The sequence below is a fragment of the Sapajus apella genome, unplaced genomic scaffold (genome assembly GCF_009761245.1).
Source record: "Sapajus apella isolate SASKATOON/1434 unplaced genomic scaffold, GSC_monkey_1.0 scaffold100, whole genome shotgun sequence".
NCBI classification, from domain to species: Eukaryota; Metazoa; Chordata; class Mammalia; order Primates; family Cebidae; genus Sapajus; species Sapajus apella.
Genome location: NW_022437040.1, coordinates 2,836,151 through 2,862,355, shown reverse-complemented (window position 1 = coordinate 2,862,355; position 26,205 = coordinate 2,836,151).

Here is a 26,205-nt window from a genome sequence, read left to right as displayed (position 1 = left end):
AATAAGATACAGACACCCAGATTGAGAAATCTCAAGAATGTTAAAAATGAATGAAAGATAAAGAATTCTGCTTAGGTGAATGGAGAATGGATAAGACAGTCTATTTGTATTCAAACACACAATAAATCTGTGAAACTAGAATTTTCGATATTTTAGAATTTAATTTACATAGCCTCTTGTTTTTGAAATTAATCAGGGTGGATCATGTAGAAAAACAATGTTGTGCTGTGGGAAAAGCTTAGTACCAAAATGTTTGGTTTGGCTGGTGTTACCCATTGACATAATGGCTCTAGGAAAATCAACTATCTGTCTCAGTTTCCTTGTCTTCAAAGTGGGGCTAAGAGCCACGCCCACATCAGAGAACAGTTAAAAAAATTACATGACATGATCTTGGTAAAGTACTGAGCCTGAGGGAGAATAGAGTAGAATACACTATTCTCCAAATGAGTATTTGGCTAATACTCATTTTATCCACCCTGGAAGCCTGCAAGAAAGGTAGTAAGTGGGTCTCTCCTTTTCTGGGCTATGCATTAGAAATTAAGGTACAAAGTTGTAATGGTTTTAAAATGTATGAACTTTTCATTCAACATAGTGCATCAAACTAAAGGCAAAGAATAGAAAATGTATTTTACCATGACAATAGCCCAGGTGTGAATCAAGATCTTCTTCGTCTTCTTTTTTTTTTCCTCTGGTGGTAATCTTCAGCATTGTCACATACTTGGAGTTCCTCTTTAGTTGGTGGCAGTCAGCAGGGTTCTCTGAAAACGATTTACAAACAAATTGTGGCTGTTCTGAAACTAGGGCAACTGATATCTTGGGCTTCATCTGCTTGGTGTTTTAGACCTGGTCCTTATGTTAGTGTTCCCATATTAAAGATTGGCCATGGGCCTTCCCAACGCCAGTGTATGCAGATGGATGGCCTAAGGTCCTTAACCACAAACGTTAATGCTAAAAATGATTATTTGTGTGTGTGTCTAAGAGAGAGAGAGAGAGAGAGCGAGAGAGATGAGCTACACTGAAATTGAAAACAGCAGGAAGGTCTATACAAGACATATTTGCTTTTCTTTTTTTTTTTTCATTTTGAGATTAAGAAGTTTTAAAATGCAAATGAACAAGATTAAACAAATGTCACAGGTTGAAATGGTGGAAACTCACTTTCCTGGATCTTGGAATGGTTCCTCCTTGGTAAGACACACCTGATCTTTTTTTAAAAAAATAAAGCTCAAGGAATTTTAAAGCTGTATGAATATGCTGTAAAGAAAACAACTTCTCAGATAGCCACTTTGATTTTTAAATGGTTTCAGAGAAGCTGTTGAAAGATCATATTCTTTTTTTTAAATATAAAATTGAATAAATATTTCATTAAAGATGAGTAAATAGGATGCTTGATTTTTTTCTAATGGATTATAATATTGTTTGGGCTGCCAGTCTAAATGTGTGGGGATGTTGCTGAGCAGTTTCTACACTTCTAGATGCAATAGATGTTATATGCAAAACATTTTTTTCTTTTCTATATATCAGATACATCCAGCAATACCTGCTTTTGTGTTATTCTTGCCCTAACAAATTGTTGAGGGTTTAAAATCCATTACTGTAGCAATTCTTATACAAGAAAATGTGTATTTTTTATTTTCACTTGTTTTTATTCTCAAATTTTAAATAATTTTTAACATATGAGTGTACAAAAAAAGATTCTCTTATGATTCATGTTCAACTGGCAACTTACATATGAATTTAGGAAAAAGACAATTTATGATATTTCTGAACTGTGGCTCTATCTTCATAAGTTAATCATGCTATACTTTAAATTGATGAAAATAGCATACACAAAAGAATAAAAACTAAAAGGATTTTCTGATTTTTTTCTGATATAACGTTTCAAAGTATTGCAGTTGTCCCTCAGTGTGGTACCTGGCTTTTATTATATTAATCCACGCTAACAAAAATAAATAAATAAAGTGTGAATGGCACCATAAACATGTAAGGTTTAAATTCCTTTTAGTTTGCTTTAGCCATTTAACCATGAGGTCACCTAGGGGCTAACGTCAGGAAATTCCTAGCTAAATGCCTGCACAACACGCCCTCACTTGATGCAATTTTGAAGCCATTTTGTCAACATTCACTGAGGATGAATTATATTGCTTTTAAAACAAGTATATCAGTATATCCTAACGCTCACCTTCTCCAATTGTTGTAACATTAGCATGAATAATCTTTTTTGTCTATTACATTATAGATGCATATTCAAATTTATGTTTACTTGAAAGACAATTTTTCTGCCATGATAATCAATGTTAGTTGAGATAGAATAACTTGGTTATCTCTTCTTCAGAGGTTAAAATCAGCCATTGTTACAATTTTTCCCAACATTAGCAGCATTCTTTCCGGACTAAGCTTACAGTATAGGTTTGTTTTCTCCTAAAGCTGAAATTTGTAAATACTTTCTGCGTCTCAAATTAATTAACAGATTTACTGCCACAGAAAGTCTAACTTTTAAGCAACAATTTCCTTCATTTATATAATTTCTTTCATTCAACTGGATATAGAATTATTTGCTTTCTTAATATTGGGAATAAATGTTTAAGTATCTTAAGTTCATGTTCGTAGTCTTTATAGAAGCTTTTTCTTGCATAATTGTGCATGATAAAAGTCTAGCTTGGACATTAGCTTGATGTTTTAAATACAGAGTATTGGCATTGGGCAGGTCCAGAAACACTATGTTGTCCAGACTCAGCAGGAACTGCATATGGGTACGCAGCTGGAAACAGGAAGGAACGCAGGACCCAGTGGGAGTCCAGGGACAGAGAACATTTTTCAAGTTCAAACAAATAAAGCATCTCTGTTGGCTAGTATAGTTCACCAGCTAGCAGAGGAGAATACAGACATGCACAAGGCCACACCATTTCTTAGTGCCAACACTTACACATATCTTCCTATTCATCATTGGTCTGTGAGAGACAGAGTAAGATATTGTAAGCCTACTGCTGCACATTCTCACTGTGTATTTAGGAATTCTTGGAGGCACCGTGTAAGTGCAGGAGAAGATAGATGGAGTATGTAGTTATTCTAAAGATAAAAATGAATGAGGTAGAATCTATTCAGTAGACTAATAAATAGTCTTTAAGATCTAGTAGAATTTCTCTTTTGGAGTGTTGCGATATAGTATTTGTTTTCTCATTTGCTAATGTAGCCATAAAGATAGACCTATTGTCCACTGTAATGAAAGCAAAAAATACTAAAACACGAAATATTTTCAAATTGGTTTTGGTGAAAATAAGCTTATTTCCCAATAAATGTCAGATGGCATTTATTATAAGAGATAACTTTGAAGAAATTTAAATGATTTTCCAGCTAAAAATGTCATGTATTTTTAGAAGTTCACAAAAGGATGTAAAATATGCATCCAAATGTTTATCAATAGTAATTTATTTCAATGAAGATAACTTACACCACTTGTGGTCATCAGATCTTACACAGACTATGCCTCAAGAAATTATCTAAAATCTAAGGTGTTAGCAAAATAGTGCTTACACGTATTTTATAGCATGAAATTCAACTTCAGTTTACACATTCATATAAGTTGTTTAGCTGGGGCACTGCTTTACTTAAAACCTTCAAATTCTCTATTTAGAAAAAGTAAATATTTAAAGGGAATGTCTCAGATGTTAAATTTCTACAGAGGTTAAAAAGAAAAAAAAAAAAAGAAGCCTGTGATCACCTAGCAAGAAACTCCACATTCACTTTGATGAAAGTTTATGAACCTGAAAGCCTCCGTTTCTTACCTGTTTTTTCTTAAGCACATCTCTGGGCATAAGAAAAGAGATGAGATTTGCTGGAATCCTTCTTATTACTCTTAAAGCTTTTGAGCTGAACTGTGTGTACAAGTTGCAGCGGCTTTACCTTTGAAACAGGACATAAGTTTACAGCATCCAGCATAGTGCCTGACTTACAGCAATTGTAATAGATGCAAGGCTCTGATAAATTTTGAAACATTACCTTTAATCCAAACATATTCAAATTTGCATGTATAGTGTGAAAGAGAGAAGACCATATTGTAGATTAAGAGTGTCCTTAAATTTGCATAGGCCATGATGTGATTTCCAGAATGTGCATTGCAAAGTTTGCATACAGAATGCACTATATAAATGGCAAACTCAACTTCTACCTCTTCCATACTTCCATCCCTCATGTTGTCACATAATTGTATATTCTAAGATTGGCTTGAAATAAATCAACCTGTTTTGATAGGGAAGCACTGTAGTAATAAGTTGGTTTACAGGAGTCGGTATAGACAGAGCAGGACTCAATCAGGTAAACAGAAGAGTCCCAAACTGAAGAAGGACCACTTCACAAGCAGGAAGGACCTCTTGACGAAAGGTTCTGAACTGAAAAAAGTTGAAGTCAGCACAGCTATACAACGATGATGATAAAAAACAGGACCCACCAACTGCTGCTGTCAATTGGCATTTTGCTTTCTCAGACATCCCAAGCTCATTCCATCAGGTAGCTTTGCTCAGTGATGTGACTAAATTTGGGCAAACATTCTTGTTACTCTTAAAGATTCTGAATCAAACTGGTGTGTGCAACATGCAGTGACTTTACCATGAAATAGGGCATAAGTTTACAGCATCCAGCATAGTGCCTGACTTACAACAATGGCTCAACCTTCAACAGTCAATAATACTGATGGTAATATTTCAATGTTATCTTTTTTTAACAGTATGAATGGTAGAAAGGAGAGGCACAGAGAGAGCTTCTAGTGAAAGTCAAACCTCTGGAAATGTTTTTTGTCTTATTGGTCCCACTCTGGCAATTTTTTTTTAAAAAGTTCACCTTGTCCTATTCTTTTAAATTAACTTCTTTCTATAATACAGAAGTTGATGTTCATAGTTCGACAACTTCTTAAATTAATTTTACAAATTAGTACAGTCTCACAATTTCATATCGTACTTGTCCACAACATAATTTCAAGTTATTTACGCTTTGAAATAAGTACAAAATTGTACTCAATATTCTAGCTAACTATATTTTGCTACCAATTCCCACACTGCTAATAGAGTTAATATAATGTAGCTAATAAACACATTTACAATTTTCAACATATGTTTTAACCCTCAGTAAACTACACTTACTTGTTAGCAGATATGCCAAAAAAAGACCAAAGCAAGACAAAATATAAAGCATATAATACAGTTATTTAAGTTATCGATGATGATGTACATCAGCAAAATTATTTATGCAGTTGTAACTTTCTGTTTCATATCTTAAGTGCTTTGGTATTCTACAGCATTTCTAAATTAAACCACACTTTCAATGGTCTTGCTTCCAGTAGCCAAAATTCTTTAAATGTTTTTTTAAATTAAAAAATTAACATGTATTTTAAGAAAAAAAATTGTATCTATTTTATTATGGCTTGAATGAAATATATTTTCAGAGTTAAATCCAAGGCTGGAAAAATAAATTTTTACTTATGAGAAGTAAGAAGTTGAATATTGCAAATTAACAAATGTATCATAAAAAAGAATGTGATTCTGTTTAATTTCAGAAACTAAGTAATGTGCTAAGTAAATAAGCATATATTTTGACCCTAAGTATCTGACAGTATGCATCTGTAAATAAATATGTTTTTAAATCAGAATATTTACAAAGTTGTTCCTCCTTTGCTAATCTGTCAGGAATCAAATTTAATGTTCTTCTTGCTTCACTGGATAACATCCAAAGCAACAAAGCCACTGAAAAGAATTCCACTTCCTTTGCTAGTTGAGGTGATAGTGACCTCATCAACTCCAGCAGGGGAAACTAGATAGCTCTAAAACCAGCTATTTCCAGAAGGAAAAAAATAATAATTTTATGACACTGCATAGTAATTTTTTTCCACTTATTTTATATTTGTACTTTTTGAAAATTAAAGTACAGATCTGAAAAGGGCTATGGAATTTAGTAGTCAGTACCATGCCTTTTTCACAAAAATTGTATGTCACAGGAAAACACAATGGTTAATATTTATGAATAAGAATTGCGTTTTTCCAGTTTTTATGCTGCAACAAAAAAGGTACAAACCACTGAAAGTAGATCTTCTATTATCTATAAAATATGCTACGTCAGTCTTATCATATTCAGAACTTCTCATAATCTGAGTAAAAATATACTCTGTTTAAAAAATATACTCTGTGATTTTTGCATATACCCACTATATACCAGACAGTAACATTACATTTGATAAATGAAAAAGAAACAGAGAGAAACGCACGATGAACAAACAGAACAGACAGGAGAGGCTGCAGCAGCCATAAAGCACACCTCAGATACTTCCATGGGATAGAAGGGCTCTTTCCTGACCCACCTTTCGCAATAATCAATTAGCAGAAATTCTTTTCAAAATATTGATTTAATTCCTAATAGTAGAAAATGGCATTACTTATTTGATTATAGAATTTGCTTTGTTTTTAAGATATAAGGAAAAATGAGAATTAAATTATTTCCTGCTGAATTCTTAATGAACTGAATGATAATTTTCAATACTTCCAACTGCTGAAGCTGTAATGAATGAAACTCGATTTCTACACAACTTATGTCTTACTCAGCATATAGGGAGAGCTACTAAATAAAGAGGTAATATTTCACCTCTCTACTCATAGTAAGTAAATGAAGAGTTGATTTCTACATCTTGAAAATGGAAAAAAATGTTTCTAAATCTTCAGCTATACTCAAAATGTCAATCATTCTGACCAACAGAAGCAGTCATCTTCCTAGGTAGTTAGACTTGAAAAATATCCCAGGCCCATTTATGCTTTGGCAATCACTATATGGCTGGATTCCCACACTCTACCTAACTCTTCATTGAATAGATTTCTGAAAACTTTTCCTTTGCTCAAGTGAATTTTTATTTCCAGGAGGATGTGCTTTATGCAATAGCAAACAGCTTAGAAGTGATAAAAGCCTTCCTCAATATTTAGCATAGGCTCCTTGGAGCCATCTGACAGTACTTTAAATTGAAGTTGAAGGTGAAAACGTAAAGAGTGGCAAATTCTGAATGATTCTGGAATGCTGCCTATAAAAAGTGATATTAATTTGATACTCAGATGGCCTTAAATATAGGAAAACAGCAGTGTTCATGCTTCCTGGGCAAAAGAGGAGTTAATATTTCTGTGTTCTCTGGGTGACCTGATGAAGTTTGCAACTTAGGGGAAAGTCACTTCTGTTTATTTTTGTGTGTGGGCATCGTTTAGTGTGTATGTGGAGCAGGGATAATAGCTCCTACTTGGAAATCACTTTGAAAACTCATGTATAAGTATGAAGCAGAATTGCATTAGTATGATGTAGGTTTTGGCAAATGTACTGTAAGCTATTGTAAATAAGTGATCCCATGAAGGTACACACATAAATCTGCTTCCATAGAAAACTTCTACACACATTTATTAAAGTGCAGTCCCCTATATTAAATTTCATGCTGGGCAGCTTCTCTAACTTTGTTCAATCTGTTGACCTTTGCTGTAGAGAAAACCACTCATTTGTTTGCAGGTCTTGACTATAAAAACACGAGGGATGTAAAAATCAGTTGTACGCATTGTATGCAAGGCAGTAATTACAATTTAGAAATCAAAAACAAGGAAACTAAAAAGATGTTAGCATTTTAAGATGCCATTTTATTTTTCTAAAAAGTTATGTTTATTAGATTTATCTATAATTTCTCTCTAAAATTCTTCACAATTAAACAAAAAAACCTTACTATGTAGTTGCATATATTGCATATATTTAAAATAATTCTTCATAATTAAATGATAAAGGTATAAGGGAAAGCTATTTTGTATTAACTATATTATGAATTCATGGTTTATATCTTTTTCATAAAACATCAATTAAAATATCATATATATTTTACATCTATTAATGTTTTGGAAAAAATAATTGAGTGTACATTTAAATTTCTTAAATAATACATGTCAAGGATCTCAGCCTTAAACTGGGAGAATTATTTACTTTTGTCTATTTTTCTCAGATTAAATTGCATTATTCTTTCTACTTATTAGAGGTATTGAAGAAGATGTTTATATTCCTCGATTAAAAATTATGATCTTGTTTTTCAAATGTATAATTAAAAAGACTTACACTCTGCCCTTTCAGGACACCAAATTTTTTTTTTAAAGTTATGGTCTTGCAGCTTATGAATAACATAAATTCGATATTTATATCATTAGGGATTTGATTTCTTTTTTCCTACAATGAGGTCATTTCTTCAAAGGGAAAACATCTGTGAAGCCAGTCACAGGTAAAATTTCTAATCTTTCTCAAAGCCAATATTTCTCAACAGGCAATAATCATTGGCTTATTCTATTGTGGGCACACAGATTATTTTTCTTTTACATTTTTAAATGAACTTTTCCCAAGCCAAATCCTATCCTCGAAAGCCAATAAATGCTAAGATTTATTTACTGAGTGCTTACTAAGTGACGGGTACTGTGTTAAGTAACTCATATAGGCTCTCTTGCCAAATCCTTACATACAATCTATTAGGCTTTTACTATATTCATTTTAGTGAGGAGAAAATGAAACCACTAAGAGTTTAAATAATTTGCCCAAGGTCATGCAGCCAATGCATAGAAAAACATTTTAACCTGTTTGTTTGTGTCTGTAGTGTAATGTTAAAGAAGAATTCCATATAGAATGATATTAGAAATGTCCCTGATGGCAATTCTACAAGGGATTAATGTAACTGTCTTAAGTAATCATAGAAAGGCTTTGAAAATATGTAATGTGATGTTTGTGGAACATCTAAAAGTAGAAGAGTGGATATTCCTTAGCAAGGAAGAATAATTTGCAAATTCATCTTATCAGGATGAACACTTTATTTTAATTAAGATGAAGTATTTTTCTTTCAGTTATTGGTTCCTAGAGATAAGTGATGATTATTTAAATTTCTAACAATGTAGTTGAAATGAATTTGTTTTGCATTTCATAGCAGAGACATGAGGATAGTCAACTCTTGAGGTAACTCAATCCATGCCAATACATTCAAGCTGGCAAACAACTTTTGAATAACATAAGTTAAACTCTGCTTCCTGAATTTGCTAATCTTTCTTATAGGTATTACATACCACTAAAAATAAACAGTAAAAAATATAAAGATCTAGTGAGGATCACATTACAGAATGACTGCTTCTTTCTAGTCTCTCTGTCTCAGTTTGGTTAGCCTTCTATTCATCCTCCATAGTATTTCTACCCAAAATTTCTAATCAACTTTTATGTCTTTAAGTTCTTTATTTCTAATTGATTTATTATAAAGTTTAGACTTGAAGGAGTCCTTAATATTCTGATTTCAGCTCTCCTTTCTAACCAATCTCTCATCATATCTCTAAACACAGTCTAGTACAGCCTTTCTGGTCTGTTTATCCCTTTGAATGCCAAGTTCTCTGAGCTGTTCCTTTGCCTGGAATAAACTCCTCTCCCATTGTGACTTTTTAAAGATCTGTTTCAAGAATTTCCACATCTTAGAAGTTGTTTAGCAAAGTTAAGTGTCCTCTTCAGAGCATTTCTTCTAAGCATTCTTAATATTTTGAGCACATTTTTAATGTAAATGTATCACACAATATTATGGTTATTGTTTACTTCTATGTCTCCCTTAGAATATTCTGATATTCTTTAAGTCAGAGATTCTGTTCTGATATTAATTGAATGATAATTCCATGAGTTTTCAAACACTATATATATATATATATATATATATATATATATATATCCAGTGCCCACAAGAATAGACTCTATTGAATTTAACAATCATTTTATTTTTTGCCTACTTTACGTAATTTTACTATGTAGCAGTTGCTCAATAAATATTCAATGACTGTAATTAATGTTTTCACAGCACTATACAAAAAATGTAAAAACCAAATTAACCCCACAAAGTGATATATATTTAAGTCTCTAAATTATTTGTTGTTTGTTTCAATTAAAATATTTTTTAAATTCACAAAATAATTGGAACAGTACATCAGTATGGACGTCTATGGAATTCTAAATTATATTAACAAATAGAAAATATACGTAACAGAAAAATAGTATCCAACCTGAGCTTTGCCTATAGTCACTCCCTCTCTTTTTTCAGGGAATAAGGCAAGTTTAAATTAAAGGCATGATCCACCCATTTACTAGGTGTTTACCCCATGTAAAACATTGCTTTAGAATCTATTACAAATGACCTTCATATAAAATGAAGTGTTGTATATTATATTATGAAATTTAAGGGCACTCTGCTCTTTCACTAGATGTTATATTTGGGGGGATACCTAAAAAATTTTAGTGGTTAATGTCTAATCTATTAATTCCCTCAGCATGACAGCAGAAAACATGTTCTTAAGGGCTTCCTGAGTATAAAATCTGGACCCAAATCTCTAGGTCTATAATTTCATCAGCAGGAAGTGGCTTTTTGCAGACCTCACTGCTGCGTGATAAAGCCACTGATTCTGTGGCTGTTGATAAACTCCCTACATTAAAGTCTTCAACCTTCAACAATTTTCAATTCCAAGCAAAACCTAACAATTTTATTTTCTATGTGCTTCTCATTTACCCAGAGTAATATGCTGTCCTTTCCCACGGCCTATCAGGTTAGCTCAGCTCGCGATGGTGAGAAAAGTTTCCTAGGTTCATTTTCCAGAACACTAGCTGCTTCACATTGACTGGATTGGAACTCTTCTTTCCCCAGCTAATAAAGAAGGCACCTTTACATGTCATCCATTGTGGCAAGGAAAAATTCTAATGGATGGCTAGCTTACAGTTGAATTTTCTCTCTAGTCTGTGGGTTTTCAGAAAAAGCTACCCTATAAAGCTCTTGTAGGACTTTTGAGTACAAAAGAATGAAAAACAACAGAGGGAAACACCCAACACTTTTCTTATTCAGCATTTTTGGTCAAAGTAGATGAAGAAGACAGATTGAAGGGCTGGTTAAAAATGATGGCTGGTTTTTGTGTTAGCTGCTGCTGCTGCTGCTGGTGTGTGTGTGTGTGTGTGTGTGTGTGTGTGTGTGTGTGTGCAGAAGCTGTGACCAAAATGTTTTTGCAAAGACAAGTGTTAAGTTAATCAATGGTTTTCAGTTCATTTCCGCAAACAGGCTCTGCTGGAAACCATGGTGTCTCCACAGCCAGTCCAAATGGGTTTGTTGGCTATAATGGGAGGGTGGGGGAAGGCAGATGCTAACATCACGTGAGATAGGATGCAGTAAGAAGTGTTGAGATTGACTTCTGGAATCAAACTCAGCTGCCAGAAGCCCTCTAGAAAAAGCAGGTGTTAAATGCAATGATAAATTGAGGTCAGGGTGCCACTTTCCGATTTACCTTGTAAATCTAATACAATTAAAAGAGAGTAGAGGTGGGAGAGAGACTTGTGTATCTATTTCTATTTACTAATAGGTATTTCTGCAGAATGAGGAACTATAATACTTGAAGACAGGTTATACCAGCAGTTCGTCTACCCTATTTGCTCAAGAGCGTCCATTTACCTTATTTGCTCAAGAGTGTCCTTTGAATGAAAAATGTGGCACAAATGAGCATGTCTAGTGGGGAGATGGTGAGAATATGCATGGTGTTCATGAGTCTCAATGTCATAGGCTCATAGATAGACAGTATCACATATAGGAAACCCTGCCTGGATTATAAAATGAGCCTGGAGTGAGTACATGTGTACATCTGACAACACAGCCGTTTGCCTTTTCTTCCAAACTGCAGTCTTGTTTTGGAGTGGAGAATGTGGGAGAGGACATTTTGAGCCCAGTATTAGCATAGCTTCTTAAGTTTCAAGATGCATGCTTTAAGTACCAGAGATGTGTCAGGTCCCAGTGTGACTTTAGACTGGAAAGGACTGGTCAGCTGAGTCACTTGCTTTGAAACCCGTAAGAGAAACACATTTGACTAGACATTCTGACAGTATTTATGTCAAAAATCCCCATCAGAATTGGTTTGTTTCTTCTAGTGAAGCCTGAGGTGGGTGTAGTAAGGCTAGTAGTCAGCTTGGTCAGGTCCTCAAAAGTCACTGCCGTTTTTCTTCATTGTCTAGTGACTAACTCAGCACTGCCCATGGCCCTTCACACACAGAGGGCACCTCAGTGATAGCCAAAGCAGTGAGATACCCAGGCTTTCTTATTGCTGCCAACCAAGAATTCTGTCTCTTTTTTTCTGTTCCACGATTGCCTTATACTGCTCAAATCTTGTTGAGGCTCTAATAAGAAGGCCAAAGACAGTCATGAAAAAGATAAAGACAGCATTTTAATAAATTGCACAGTGAAAAGTGACTTTAAATGATCAATGTTGGAGAACAAGAGTGTAAAAATAAAACTGTATTTTAGTGCAATTGGTAAAACCAAACACATCTGGATGTTTTAATTTTAGGAAGCAATGTTAGATTCCAAAAAGTGAAATTGTATGTGTGAAGCTCTAGAGAAGAAAGCAATCTGCTGTCAAATGATGTGTGTCCAAGTGATCGTGTGTATTCACTTTTACAATACTCTGAGGATTTTATTAGATGTAATGGCTTTATTTATTAAACAGGGTTATTGATAGCTGGCCTATTCCAAATTTTTAAGACTTAAAGAGAGAAAATAACCTGCATACTTGTATGTCTTCACACAAAGTCTTTAAATAAACAAACAAACAAAAAAATCCTCTCTTTCTGTTAATTTAGTGTATTGCCTATCTATTTTTCTTCTGTATTTTTCCTGAATGTAGTAACAAAAGAATAATACAGAATAAATACAAATCGTTATTATTTTACTACTCCAACACAAGAACTATTTTCTTGTGTTCACATTTCCTTCTAGTTCTTTTCCAATAAATAAAATTCATTGCAGTGCCTCCTATAAGTAACTTTATAAATGTACCATAGGATGTTTTCTCATGATCATCTCTACTGAAATTTATCTTTGCAGAACCAGCAAAACCCCCATAGTTTTTTTGAACCCCTTCTCTGAAAAGGCATCTCTCCTCCACCTCAGTTCCCTCAACTCACCTGCGCTTCACTGAGTGACCCTCTCTTCCACAAGTTTCCACTTAATCACTTAATTTTGTTTTATTTCTTTACCCATTTTCCATCACTATTATATAGTAAACAGAGACCAGAAACCTAGAAAATTTAGGTATGTGGGGTCTCTTAGGGGAAATCAAGTCATGATTTTATTTTTCATAGCAGAATGGAAAAAAATCAATGTCTGGATCATAATATTATATTTAAAAAATTGCAGACAGAATATATAATAAATTTTCATTTTAGGGGTTATTCCTAAATTTCTTGAAGAATATTTTTCTTTTTGGAAAAAAAAAATCTACCATTGTTACCTGAAGACAAATTCAACTAAATGCCTCACAAAAACTTAGGCGTAATTCATGGCAAAATATGATTGATGGTAAACTTACAGTATTTGTTTGCTATATCCCAAGGAAAAATATTGATGACAAAACCCGCCAGATCTCAAAAAAGGTGCAGTCCTCATTAGACAACCCAGCAATGGCACTACCCGGTCTTCTGCTAGACAAGGGGATATAGGAGTGAGGGAGACTGACAATATTATTTTTTCTTGAGGACAATAAACAAATAAGCAGAGAAAAAAAATTCCTCATTCCACTAAGGAAAGAAATTGAGGCCCAGAGGGACTGGGCAACTTGCTTGAAGTCACATTTCTAAGGTAGAATGGAGTTAAAAGATGTCCAATATTATGATTGCTCACTGCTGTTTGTTTCCAAATGATTTCATCTGAGATACAGGTCTATCATTTTCTGTATAATTGGGATTCTCAAAACAGAATATGCTATTCTAATGCTTTTAAAAATGAATGTTGCCATGTTTATATTTGCCCTATTCAGATAGATAGACAGACAGACAGACAGACAGACAGACAGATAGATAGATAGATATGGCAACATTTATTTTTAAAAGCATAAGAATAGATTTAGAAATTGGATTTCTTTCTTATGTATCAGAAACAATTAATATAAAAGATCAGGAGGGATTCAAGTCAAACAGAAAAGAGGTGACTTCCTTACTCTGCTAGTGAGGGAGAAACCAGGCTACTGCTCAGGGAAGAGGCTGAATTCTTAAGAAAATATGATTTCTAAAAAAAATCCGAATTAGTTTAAATAATCATGTAGTAAAGATGATAAATGGAAAAGATGGCTATCAAGGTCATTTCTGGGCAGATAATTTTAGTAGTGAATATTCATATCATTTTATTCAAACACGTGTAGCAGCCTTCATGTCTAATCCTCCATCCAAGTTGAGTTGTGTCATTGGCACAGACTAAAACAATAACTTTCAGACGCACTTATCATGAAAGGATGAATTCTTATATTCTGTACAGTACAGCATGCAAATGGAAAAGATACATGTTTCTTGTTTAAAACCTGGGTAAAACAAATAACTCATAGCAATTATTTCAAAGGATAAGAAATATAAGGAGGAGAAGGCTTACTAGCACCATCAAAGGGTTTTACAATTCATCAAATGAAAATCATAATTTGCTTTTTGACAGTCAGTTGCCCTTGCATTTTTTTCAAGTTCAGTTATTGTTGAGCTTACTCCAGTTATCTCTGTTTGCCAAGTACAGACGGCAACATTTAAAGCCACAGCATATAGAAAAATAGATTTGAAGCTTAGCCAGGGCCACTTTGGATATTTCCAGAAGAAATAAATACAAACTTTATTTTAGTTGATGGGGCAGGGGAGGCATGCATAAAAGATAAGTAAATGCATTTTCATGACAACTCTAATAGACTGGCATAGAAGCAGTCTGTTGGATTTCAGAAGTTAGAGATGTAACTATTTCTATTCCATTTTCCTCCCATCTTTTCTTTTAAAAAGGAAAAGAAAAATGAAGGAGCAATACATTTTCTTAGAGTTCAAAAGAATGACCATCTAGAAAAATTAATGTAACTTGAAGTTCCCCCTAGGAATCACTTTGAGGCTGGGGTGACAGTTTTGACAAAGTTGACTGCAATTAAAATATTCTCAGTCCAGTTAGGAGCTTTTTAAGACTGGGCACATTTGTCTACACTACCTTCATTTTCATTTAAGGATTTTGAGAAAGAACAGAAGAGCAGACAAACAAACTCAGAGCACCTTCCCAATTTTTGGATAGAATTTCACTTAATGCAACTGTGGCGCCAGTACTATAGATAGGATGGTACAGTTCAAAATATGTTTATATAACGTGGCTGCATGCCTCTGAGATCTTTTAAATTCTTTCCTGAGAGCTTCAGTCACTCAATGTTCACTCATCCAAAACCCTTTATATTCTCAAATATCTCAGTTAGTTTCACTGTAAAAGCCAAACATTGAATAGAAAGAGAAAATGAAATAGATGTAGATATTTCAAAGTTCTTATTTTTCTCTTGACTGAAGTGGAGAGATATTTAACACAATAGTTGTGACATTACAAAATATATATATTTTGAGCTTTCTCGATTACATAAAACCATGGAGTTTGATTAGTGTCCTGGAAATCACAATTTAAAAAATATTTACCAATAGAAAAGACTTTGACCTCATCTGTATTTTGCCATTGAAGAAATGAAGTCTCATAGCCCTGAGGTTATTTAATTTATCCATAATCAGGTAGAACAAGAATCCAGTCATTGTTATTTCAAGTTTAATGCTCTTTGCATACATAATGCTATCTCTCTGTTTAGTAGAAGTTCAAATCTGGCCCAGAGTCATAAGTATGAACATTTCTTGTCACCTAGCTGTTCAACAAGCAATGTAAATGAGTTATATTCTTCGTAAGTATTGATTTCATCCTGAAAATCATTCAATTGATAACAATTAGCAGTCTTAGATGAGTGGATGAGTATCGTTGAGTGAGGATTGAAGCTAATTAATGAGGAATTCTGGGAAGCCGTGTTATTCCTTTCCTGTTGGATGGTTAGACATTAAGCCTTGGAGATGTCAAATGAGTAACACCTTTGCATCAGTATTAAATTCACACACAAAGAAAATTAATTACAGGAAAGCTGCCTCAAACCCGCTTTGTCAACTCTCTCGACAGGAAATTCTCACTTAGGCAGGAAAAGTCATGTACCGCTACCGCTATCTTAAAATATTCTTGTTTTTATAAGACTGTTCTCATTTTTAATTTTCTTCTAGAAAAGAAATTATGGTGTACAAGCTTTTTTTTTTTTTGGTGGGGAGGGGTTACAAAAAAGCAAACACAACTCTCTGAAAGATTAAGGTTTACTGAAATAACAAATCAGACTTTGAACTAATTCCTATTAGATTGTCACTACGTAGTGTCCCCACTAATAATGCCAAGAATTCAAACGTTCTGTTCAGCACTGAGCTCAGACATAAATGCTAGACCCTAGAAAGGGTCGTGTGTTTCTTATTTTACAAATTGGCTAGAAAGGTTGCACCTACATTCCAAATGAGCAGGGGGAAACAAAATAATTAGTTGAAGTCACCCTGGTTTATCTGATGTTATTTGGAAGCTCCAATTATAACATAATTTCATTTAAATCTTCTTTTTCAGATAAATGCCTAGAATTATAACATTCTTAAACTCAAGTGATTTGAAAGAAGTTCTCTGTGTTGAGTAAATATAAATTGTGAGAATTGGGCTCAAATATTTTGGATTTAGGACTGTTGATGATCTTGGACAGGGTATCTATGGTAGTAATTTCCAAGTTCCTTGCTTGGGATCCTTGTGATTTTCTGAGAATAATGTCTCCAGGAAGCCCCTCTGTGATTATTCAATAGTGTGTTCTGTGTTACACTGCTTACCCAACTTGCCAAAGTTGATAGTCTTTTGTTCCTTCCTTACTTTTGAGAATTTTAAAGCATTTATTATGGTTCCTTTAGGTTTTTGAGTGAAAAGGGATGTCATTATATATTACCCTCACAATTCAAAAACCTCCCACCACTAACCACACATAGACTTGACTGAGTATAAATTACATGTCTATTAATAGTTGAAAGCTGTTTCAGACAGCAAACTCTGTTTTTGGCCTGAGATTAATGGTGTTAAGTATGTAAATCAGACTAAATTTTCAACTGTTCATCTCCACAAAACCCATTTAGTTATTGGATGAAGCTCTTGCATAAATCTACAATACTATCTAATAATGATGTTGATAATAGAAAGACTAGAAAGATTATAAAAATTGAGGAAGATAGATGTGCATTTCTAATATTTGTAGGGTAAATTCTAAGGTCACACATAACTTTGTGTTACCACATACAACATAATAGTTAAAAGACAATATAACTCATACAATAATTAGTTTAATTGTTATTTTTGCAAATTAATAATACCTATAAAATTCAAAGTTAAAAAGTGGTCAAGAAAGGCATTTTTCATATGCTGTTTTTTTGCCAATCACATATTACTCATTTGGAAAAATAACTAACACATTTTCTCTTATTTAGCAACAATTTACTTCACCAAACATTTATTAAGTTCAAAATTTAAGTAAGTGTGATGTATAGGGGATATAATGAACATCAATGGAGGTCAGACTGAAAGAAAAGACAATTAGGAAGGTTTGAAAGCATGTGATGAATTCCATTTTTCAGAATATGATTCTCTGAAAGACAGAGAAACACCTTTCATTGTCAAACATATAAAAATGAAAGGTAAATATGTAAAATATCTTTCTTAAGACTAAGAAAGAAAGGAGTAAGAAAAAAAAAAGATCAAAAGAGAAAGTACAATTCTCCAAAGGTAAGATAGTGTTGGCATTGGCTTTGACCATGAAAGGTGTGCACATTTCTGGTGGGCTAAGGACTGAGTCTCAATGGGTTGTGTGTGGAGGAGGACCAGAGAGAGAGCCTGTGTCGCTTTGCAGGGTGAGTTCTAATCAAAGACCCCTCCGCTAAGTAAGAATATGCAATGTGTGATCAGCTCAGAGAGTAAGCAAGAGAAGAACCACAAGTACCCACCTTTGCCTCGACAAGAGTAGAACATTTTTCTGACTATAAAACTCACCCTTACAGCTGTAGATGAAATCAGCTATTTGTATGACGCACAAAATACTAAGCTGAAAATTTAATTTATAATCATGCTAGGTTGGAAGCATATCAAAGAGCCTGGAAGAAGCAAACACAAAGAATCTCCAGTGAAATATGTCTTAAACTGGGCTTCAAATTACTTTTACTGATAAAAGTCTAAGAATATTAGCTCCCAATTGAGAAATTAATAAGTAATGAGAAAAGATTTTATGACTGTCATAGGAATAATAATTTTAGCTATCAGATCTGTACACTATAGAATATAGAACATAAAATAATTTGGTTTAGCTTGTTAAAGAAATGAAGTCTGAAAGCATCATAAACAAAAGAAATAAACATTTAAGCAGATTTGGAAAAGTATGAAATTAAACATCTGGCTATTAAAAATATAATAAAATTTTAACAATTGATGGATGGATGTTTACTTCCTAGAATATGGAAGAATAGGTTATTTGGGCCTATCTGGCCACTGAAAATAATTGAAAATGCAGACAAAAACTTTTTTAAAAACTTAAAATGCAAATACTAAGAAATTACCAGGGAAAAATCTAGGGAAATACAGAGATGTAAACAAAGCAGTCAAGCTGCCACAGCCTTCAGATCATTTGATAATCTTAAATGGACCTTAGAGATGAAGAATGAATAATTTAAAACCCAGAACTAGTAGGGTATTCTTTTCATTTTTAGCTGGAACCCTCTGTAGCTACAAATTTAGAGAAGCAATGAATCAGAAATAAACCTTTCCTGCCCCAGCCTCAAACAGTCACAAGGAAAGTTGGTTTTGCACTGAACATGAGAGAAGAAAAAGAAAAGTTTTCTAATCCCTGTGTGCATCACCTGAGTAGTCCAAAAATTTACTAATTTAGAATTTAGTTTAAACTAGTTCCTGACTGAAAGTCCCTAGGTGCCTAACCAAAGAAAATACAGGATTGAGAGGAAGATATTCACTTCTTTGGGAGAAAGTATTAATTTTCATCACAGGTCTCATAGTAAAGCCACAAATAATTTTTCAAGGACAATTAGACCATATAGTTAAAAAATAATAAATATACAAGGAAATAAGGAGCCATGGCAATGAACCATCAGAAGAAAAGGATAAAACAAAACAGAGACCCAAAATAAACTGGTAAAGATGTCAAATATTAGAAACACCTAATAAGAATAGTAAAGAAATTATACTAACTGTATTAGTCAGGGTTCTTTAGGGAAACAGAAACAACTGGAGAGATATATCTATAAAGAATTTTATAGGGAATTGGCTCATACAATTATGGAGGCTGAGAAGTGCCATAATCTGCCATCTGCAAGCTGGATGCTCAGACAAGCCAATGGAACGTTCAAAGGTCTGCGTGGCAAAGAGCTGATGGTGTAGAGTCCAGTCTGAGTCTGAAGGCTTAAGAACCAGGAGAGCCAAAGGCAAAAGAAGATGGATGCCTTTGCTCAAGTGATCAGGTATAGTTAATTCAACCTTCCTCCACGTTTCCATTGTATTCAGGCCCTCAGTGGACCGGATGATGCCTATGCATAGTAAGGGGATCCATTTATCCAGTCCTCCGATTTAAATGCTAATCTCTTTCAGAAAAACTCTCAGAGACACAGTCAGAAATAATGTTTAATCAGGTATCTGAGCATCCTTGGCCTAGTCAAATTGACACAAAATTAATCACCACATTATACTATGTTTAAAATACTCAAAGACAACACTGAAAATATCTGTATATAACAAGAAACTATAAAGTGACCTGGTATATTTGAAAAAAAAAAGATTTTCTAGAAATGAAAACTTAACAGTTGATACTACAAATTCAATGAATAGGATTAGTGCCAGGTTAAATATAGGCAACAATAAAATTAATAAACATGAATATATGTAAGAAGATGTTGCTTAGATATAACATGTAGAAACAAAAAGATTGCAAAATAAACCATGATAAAAATTATGAGATTTAAAGGGTAAGAAAACAAGTTTTACAATATATTTAATTAAGGTCCTAGAAGGAGAGCAGAGAACGGCTAAGGAAGATAAACATTTTCCCAGATAGTTGCTAAGAATTCTTTATAAATGATAAAAGAAACCATTCACATATTAAAAGAATTAAATCTCAATACATACATGCATACATACATATATGAATAAATAGTTATATAAATAAAGGTATGTATATCTAAATAACACAGAGTATTGAATGAATAAGAGGTTTTTGCCTAAAGAGGTATAGAGAAACTGCATGCAGGACTGTGGATAGGAAAGGGAATGCCTTCAAGAACCGGCCATCAGAGGAATAGCTTACTTTTTAACAGCAATATTAAAGCCAAAAGATAGTGGAAGGTATCCTCATAGTCCTAAAAAAAAAGTTAGCTTAGATTTCTATACCCAGCTAAAATATTTTTTAATAATAAGGGTGAAATAAAATCAAGAGGGAAAGTGGCAGCTTCCAGGCCCCATACAATCTAGGTCTGATATTGCACAGTATTATTTCTGCCTGATGCTATTGATTAAAGCAAATCACAAGGCCAGCCCAGATTCTAGCAGATGGAAAACTGACTCCATTGCTTGATGGATGTAAAAACATTTGAAAACAGGTAAGGACACAATTGATGATGGCTGCCTTCAGAGGAAATCTACCACAACATAAAGAGCTTCTCTAGATTTTACAGCAAGGGCAAATAACAAGAAAACTTGAGCAAAAACATGAATACAAAAACCTGAACAAAAACTAAATGTCAATTAACAGTAATTAAGCATTGTTTGTATTCTCTAAGTGAAATACTTTATAGTTGTGAAAATAATCTAAAGCTATACTCAATAACATGGATGCATTTAAAATACAATGTTGAGCAAAAGAAATCAGGTATAAAAGAATTCAAATTTTTATGTCTCACTTATATGAAGTTCAAAAACAACCTAATTAACATGCTGCTTATTTGTGTATTAATATATGGCAAAACTATGAAAAAAGCAAGAGCATGATAAACCCAAATTGCAGAAAAGTTCAGGAAAGAGGGTGAAATATGAATGCTCTGTTTCTTAATTTGTGTTGTAGGCACATAAATGTTTATTTCTTTTTCTTCTTCCCTTCTCTTCATCTTGTCTTTAAAATTGCTCTTTTTTCACCCTTTTGTATATGTTACATATTTCACAAAAAAGGGAAAAAATTAAAGTATGAAACAAGTTTTGGGTGAATGTGGAGAAACAGACATTTACATGTTTCTGATGAGCATGGAAGGTGGCATGATCACATTTCAAAACAACTTGTCAATATTTAACATATTTGATCCTGCAAATTGTCTCTGATCCTGAAATTTAGCAGAGAATCTGTCACCCAGTTGCAAATGAAGACATAGTCAATGGTGTTTATTGCAGCATTGTCTATAATATAGTACTAAAATTGCAATTAATGGGAAATTGAACAAAAAATGGTATAGCCATACAAATGTGCACCTAGTTAAAACTTTTAAATGTGAATTTATATATCCATATAGATAAGCCTGGAAATATAAAATATAAGCAAAAAGAATCAGAATGACATGGAGTATATGGTATTCCATTAAGTAATTTTAAAAACATGCAAAATATATATATTGCTTACAGATGAATATAAAATAAATATGTGAAAGAATACATTCCAACTTCAGAGTAAAGCTATTTGAAAACCTCTGTCTCAAAGAGATAAAATTATTTTCTCAAAAATACTCAGATTTTTAATTTTAATGTCTCTGGTTTTTAATCTAGATTGATGGGAAATTGGGAGCCAAACCATCATGAGGATAGAAGGAACTAAGGAGTTGGGGAGAAGCATTGATAGAATGTGTGACGTGGAAGCAAAGAGGCATGTCTTCCTTCCAGAACTGTCTTTGTCATACTTCATGCAGGAAGATGGGAAAGCAAGAGGAAACCTGTTTGATGACTCTATCTCTAGTCTTTGACAAGGTTACTAAAAAACTACAAATCTACTATATTTTTGTATAATGTTTTATTCCTTCCAAAGCACTTTGACATATGATTTGCTATGTACAAAGAAGTTAGGGCAGGAAGTATTTTTCTAGTACTACTTTTAGGAGCCTGAGGACCCCCAAAGCTAAATGTCTTACTTAAGGTGCTAGTGGTAAATATTTCAGGGTGGAATTCTTTTCACATTTAGAATTGTAGTCTTTTTCATTTTACAAGCCTCCCCTTATACCCCTATGTTGATCTGTCTTCCAATGCAAAGAGAATATCACACGTGTTTTTATCTAACACAGCTTATTTTTATGTTCAGGAAAACTTTGAATAGAAGGAAAAGAATAGGGTCATGCATTCTATTGATATCGGAACTGAGCAAAGGAAGTTCATAAATCAAATTGGCAGTAAATCTTCAGCGGCACATAAACTTGAGAAAGAGTAAAAGTACAGCTTACTCTACTGAAATGATGATATCTGCAAAGCATGCTGCAGAGTGGTGTGGGCAATGTTATAGCACACTGGTAAACTGACAGATTAAAAAAATGTGGTCAGATCCTCATTATCCTAGGCAAAGCCCACTCTGCGCAGCCTTGCTTGGATCCTAGGTGTCCTGAGAAAATACGCTGCTCTTCCTTAAAGTGTAATTCCTGTCAATCTCTCTTCCAGAGGTCAAGCACCCGGCCTCATGCAGTTGAAGTTTTATATTATAATTAATATAAATTTATATGAATTTAGTAAACAATAATAATTTAATGAAAACAGTACTAATACATAAGGTTATGGGGATACAAAGTCTTTGACAACTGTACTGAGTTCAAGGCTAGTCTGGGAAGTGCACAGGTTCCGTGGGGTAACTTTGGGAGATAACATGTTCCTTACTCAGTTATATGGTTGAAAACGCCAAAGACACTGTTTTTATAGCAGGACTTATTTAAAAAATTGTAGTATAATCATAGGAGTACATGATGTTCACCCTAATTTCAAGCAATCTTATAAAAATTCTAGTTGTATACATTGTTATCACGTCCACCTATTAAGGAATCATTCAGGGATTGGGGCAGGAATAAGAAAATGGATGACCAGGGTAAGAAAATGATTCAGGGAAGTTTGGGAATTTCAATTGGTCCAAAATTAGCAATATAGCTTTCCGATTAAGAGCTAAATTCTACAATTCAATATAGAATTGGATTGAGACATCAGCTCATCTTTAGATATGTTATGTGATGTTTCACAATTTTATTTTCTTAATTAATTAATAATTATATCTGTACAATATAATTAACATAATGTTAATATTATTCATCTGTACAAGGTAATATACATTGTAACACATATCTGTAATATAATCCATCTGTACAATGGGAAGAGTAGGAGTATTTACCTTAAAAAACTGTTGCGAGAATGTAAAACTGTGATGCGGTTTGCCAAGAGAAAACGCCTGGTGCATAGAAAGTGTTAAATTATCATTAGCTATTCATTTCTGCGAATTGTGTTATTATAAATCTGTTTTTATCAGGGTACCACTCAACTCATCACAAAGTGATTCCCTTCTTTCCTTCTCCATTTATGGGTTAAGCTCTAGAGAGAGATTGCCTAGTTTTGTAAACAAACTCCATAAAGGGAGAGAAATTTCTTTTTAAAAAAACTTTTATTGTAAGTTCAGGGGTACATGTGCACATTTGTTATATCGGTAAACCTGTGTCATGGGGGTTTGTTGCACGAATTATTTCATCATCCAGGTAGTAAGCCTAGTACTCATTATTTTTCTGATCCTCTCTCTCCTCCCACCTTCTACCTTCCAACAGGCCCCAGTGTTCATTGTTCCCCTCTATGTGCCCATGTATTTTCATCATTTAGCTCCCACTTATAAGTGAGAACATACAGTATTTGGTTTTCTGTTCCTGTGTTAGTTTGCTACTCAAAGGAATACAAATCATTCTATTATAAAGACACATGCATGCATATGTTCACTGAAACACTTTTCACAATAGCAAAGTCGTGGAATCTACCTAAATGTCCACCAATGATAGACTGGATAAAGAAACTTTGGTACATATGCACCATGGAATCCTATGCAGAGTAATTTCAATCTTAACCAAGATTGTAAAACATTAGTGGATGTTGAAAACAGAAATTAGGAAGCACATACTCATTGCTTTACTCTCTTCACATGAGAGAATGTTTTACGAACAAGTGAAGAGGGGCATAGTGGTGGGTGCCTGCAATCCCAGCTACTCAGGAGGCTGAGGCAGCAGAATTGCTTGAACCCTGGAGGTGGAGATTGCAGTGAGCTGAGATCGTACCACTTCACTCCAGTCTGGGCTACAAGAGAGAAATTCCATCTCAAAAAATAAACTAATTAATAATAGGAAATATATCCTCAATGTATGCAAGGCACTACCCTAGAAAATGTGTTCCAGTGTGTAACACATGTGCACTAGACAGGTCTGTGGCCTCAAATAGGATTCCACTCAGATTGTTCAACTATGGAGGCTTTAAGGAAGGACTATTTACAAAGGTGAGCAGGTTCAAGAGAAGACTTCGCAGCCCCTAGGATCAGTAACAAAGGAAGGCATTACTATTAGGCAACAGGGTTTGAAGGGGAAGGGGGAGGAAATAGGTACCAGAGCTCTTTGTCAGATGGACCTGTGGAGGTTGGGCCCTTCTCAAGAGCGGTAGTTGCCAGGACCAAGGCCCAAGGAAACACTGCAAATTCCTGTCTTCACTTACTTCCTGTTTGTGCCTCCCCTGGGGCAAACCGAAGCCGGAGGAACCAGCTAATGTAGTCTGTGACAGGAGGGCTCCTGGGCACAGAGCACGGCTGAAATGGATGGAGAACGGTTGTGGGACACCACATGGAAAATGAAAGGCACGATGTCTTTATACCTGCAAGGAATTTGCATGTCTAATGGGGGTGGCAAAGATGTCACCAGACCATTACAACATATGATAGTGCAGGCAAGATAAAGGATGACACAGAGGGACCTGAAAACACAGAGAGGAAGATTTATCCTAAAGCCGCAGTGTAAAAAGGTTTTAGTGAAGCGTGGCATACTGTTTGAATTTTGAGTAATATTCACATAGACAAAGAAAGGTGGGTAGTAGGGTACTCTCAAGTAATTATAGGTACACATCATGATGGGCATGTCTTCTAAGAAATGCATCATCAGGCAATTTCATTGTTCAGGAACATCACTGAGTGAAAATATCTACTTAGAGCTCACAGTCTACTACACACCTAGGCTAGAGGGTGTAGCCTATTGCTCAGGCTACAAAGCTGTACAGCATGTGGCTGCACTGAGTGCAGCAGGCAATGGTAACACAATGGTAAGTATTTGTGTTTCTAAACATGTCTAGGCATAGAAAAAGTACAGTAAAACCATGGAATTATAATTTTACGGGACCACTATCATATAAGCAGTCGGTGCTGGCCAAAATGTCGCTATGTGGCACATGACTGTATTCAAAAGTATAAGATGACTGAAAGAAGTATAAAATGGAGTTAATGATAACTATTTTAATTATAATTTAATGCCTGTTTCACTCACCGTGTTTTACTACCACCCAATAGTTCTTAAGCTATTAATGTGTTTCTCAAGAAATAGGTTTTTATTATTAGAGATAATAAGGTTAGAAATATTAGAAAGGGGTTAGGTTAAACAGGTGTCTTTACAGCATGGTTTCTGAGTCTTCGTTAGGTTGTTATGCTCCCTAATATCTGAACGAGCTGCAGAGAATTCAGCCTCTCAAACTCAGTTGAACACAGAAATAATTTACCAAGAATCATCTTTTGGGTCTGGCATTCTGAGGAATATGCTTATCAAGATGTGGAAAATATATTTTCCTAACTAAGACAAACATCTTTCCAATTATATATAATGTAAATGAATAAAAATCCCCTAATACATAAGTGAATATGAATAAAAAGGGCTAGTCTCTCATTCCACATCTATTTATGTGACATAATGGTGACCCATTTTTATTTCTGTGCATGTTGACATTTTCGATTTTATTTTTAAAGACCATAGGCTCTAACCCTCTGGGACTGGAAAACAGACCTAAAATATGAGGTGTAATATAGCTGTAGAAAGAGGAATTGAGACAGAGAGATGTTTTCCTTTCTCATCATTCTCATTTGCAGTTTCCACTAAAAAGTGATAATTAAAGTTGAAAGAATTACTTTCCCATTCCAATTGCTATGCATATATTTTCAAGTTTTGGATTAATCGTGGGGGTCTGCCATTATTTCCTACGTTTCAAAGTAGTACAAATTTACTGTGGGT